The sequence below is a fragment of the Apteryx mantelli genome, unplaced genomic scaffold, assembly GCF_036417845.1.
Source record: "Apteryx mantelli isolate bAptMan1 unplaced genomic scaffold, bAptMan1.hap1 HAP1_SCAFFOLD_142, whole genome shotgun sequence".
Lineage (NCBI taxonomy): Eukaryota > Metazoa > Chordata > Aves > Apterygiformes > Apterygidae > Apteryx > Apteryx mantelli.
Genome location: NW_027118497.1, coordinates 37,501 through 40,000, shown reverse-complemented (window position 1 = coordinate 40,000; position 2,500 = coordinate 37,501). Strand labels below are relative to the sequence as shown.

At 79.9% G+C, this 2,500-nt stretch overlaps 1 non-coding gene across 1 annotated transcript; it reads right to left on the bottom strand.

Moving 5' to 3' along the window:
• Nucleotides 1–914: 914 nt before the first annotated feature.
• LOC136995686 (5.8S ribosomal RNA) lies at nt 915–1,067 on the bottom strand. Its single transcript, XR_010887230.1, has one exon. It is a non-coding gene; the product is annotated as a 5.8S ribosomal RNA (ribosomal RNA).
• Between the last annotated feature and the right edge of the window lie 1,433 nt (nt 1,068–2,500).

The following is a 2,500-nucleotide window of genomic DNA, read 5'->3' as shown; positions in this document are numbered from 1 at the left end:
CCGCTGCCTCCGCTCTCGCTCCGGGCACGGCACGGCGCGGCGCCCTGCCCTCCCCTTCGCGCCCTTCTCGCCGCCCGGCGGCGCGCACGCCCGCGCCGCCCCCCACCGCCACCCCGCCGCGCCGCACCCGCGCGCCGTCGCTGCCGGCCTCAACGCAACGCCGCGGCTGACGCCAGCCGGCGGGTGGAAGTGGCTCGGCACACGCGACGGACGCGGGCGCGCCGCGGGGAGGGCAGGGGGGGCGGCCCGGCGGCGCGCCGCACCGGCGGCGGTCGGGGCGCAGGGAAGCGCAAGGCAGCCGGCCGTCCCCACCCCGGAGGGGAACGGGGGACCAGCGCACCACCGGGAGAGTGGCGGAGGAGAAGCCCAGACGGCGGCCAGACTGGCGGTGGTGGCGGGCGGCGGCGACGAGGCGCGCCGGGCCACCGCAACCCACCCGACCTGGGGGGGGGCCCCCAGCGGGACGAACTCCGCGAAGCGGGCGCTCCGGGAGCGGGGGGTTTCCCCGAGTCTGCACTTAGGGGGACGAAGGCCCGGCCGCGCGGGGAAGAGGAGGCACCCTCTCCCCGGGGCACGGGCCTGCGAGGCGCCCCAGCCGCGCCACCCCGCACGGCGCGCGCCGCGCAGCGGTGGCCACCGCGCTCGGAGGGCGAGGAGGGCGGGCACAGGCGCGGCAAGGCACGCCGGCCGCGGCCGCTGCGGGCGGCCCGGCGCCGGAGCCCGGCGGGCAGGAAGACCGGGGCCGCCGGTGCACGCACCGGGGTCCCGGCTCCGCCGCCGACTCTCCGCCGCCGAGGCCGCCGCGCACCGCCGCCGCCGGCGCCGCCGCGCCTCCCCCGCCCCCCCACGCGCCCCCCCCGAGGGGCGGCACCGCTGCGCCAACGCGACAGCGGGGGTGACGATTGACCGCCAAGCGACGCTCAGACAGGCGTAGCCCCGGGAGGAACCCGGGGCCGCAAGTGCGTTCGAAGTGTCGATGATCAATGTGTCCTGCAATTCACATTAATTCTCGCAGCTAGCTGCGTTCTTCATCGACGCACGAGCCGAGTGATCCACCGCTAAGAGTTGTCTCGGTTTCGGTCCCCGCCGCGCGCGCGGGGGGACCGGGCAGCCTTCGGCAGCCCCTGAGGGCCCCCCCTCCGCTCCGCCTCCCTCCTCACGCCGACGCCGGCTGCTGAGCGAGGGACGGCCGAGAGCCAGAGAGAGGGGCTCGCCCCGCTGACCGTACGAGCACAGAGTGGGGGGGGAAAAAGGGAAAAGGAAAACCCGAACGAGAAGGGCGGGGAGCCCTCGCTCCCGACCTGGGACAACCCTTTGCTCGCTTCGAGTCCGGCCCAGGCGCCCAGGCTCGGCCCGGCCCGGCGGGGAGCAGCGCGCCGGCCGCGCCGCCTGCCTCGGGGACGCTGGGGGAGGGGGCGGCTCCCCGCGGACCCCCAGCGTCGGAGCCCGGCCGCCACCGGCAGCGGCACCGGCCGCTGCCCGCGCGCCCGCGGCCCACCGGCCCCGCGCTCCCCAGCTCCTCGCTCGCCTCGCCGGCCTCCGGCTCCGCCGTGGCCCCGAGGCGGCGCCCACGCCCGCGCGCGCGCACACACAGCCTCCCGGACGACACCACGCGCTCTCCCGTCCCTTCCGCGGACAGACGCCCGGCGGCGGGCGGGCGGGCAAGGCGGGACGGACGGGGACGGCGCCCGCTCTCCCCGTCTCCACGCGGAGAACGGGGGGGGCCGCCCCCGCCGCCCGCCTGCCGCCCGCCCGCCGCCCGGCGAAGCCGGGTTGGGCAGAGCGAGGCAGGCGCGCCGGATGACGGAGTGCCGGCGGGTAGGGCGCCGCCGCCAGCGGCCACGGCGGCAGACCGAGAGCCCCGGCCAGGGAGGAGAGCGGATCGCGCCGAGGCGCGGCGTCCGCACCACCCGCGGTGGGTGGGGGCTCACCGTCCCGGCGAGAGCACGCGCTCGCGCCGGGGTCACGCGTTCGAGGCAGGCCGGCGCCAGCCGACCGCGCGGCGTCCCTCCGCCGAGACCAGACCGCGGAGAGAGGGGGCAGGGTACCCCTCTCCGTCCCGGCTGCCCGCAGGGCGAGCGCGGGGCGCGCCGGCTGGCATGGGGGGGCACGGCGCCCGCGCGCGCCGGCCCCCCGGCCCTCCGGCAGCACACCCGGCTGCCCCCCGGGTCGCATCGGGCCGCCCGAGTCTTTAAACCCCCGCCCGGCTCTCCCGCCGAGAACCCTCGGGCCCGGAGCCCGGGGCCCATGGCCATCCCTACCCGGGGCGGCTACCGGCGGCCGCGGTGGCCGGAGGCCCTCCGCTCCTCCCGCCACCCCGCCCCCCCCCCCGCCCGGCCCGCTCGCAGCACGGTCCCCGCGGCACGGCGCGGGGCGGCTGGAGCGGTGGGGGGGGGGGGAGAGAAAGGGAAAGCGGAAAGGGCGGGAGGGCACGGCCGGTGCGGCGCTCACGGCGCGGCGCCCGGGAGGAGCGAGCTGGCACACGGGACCACACGGGTGG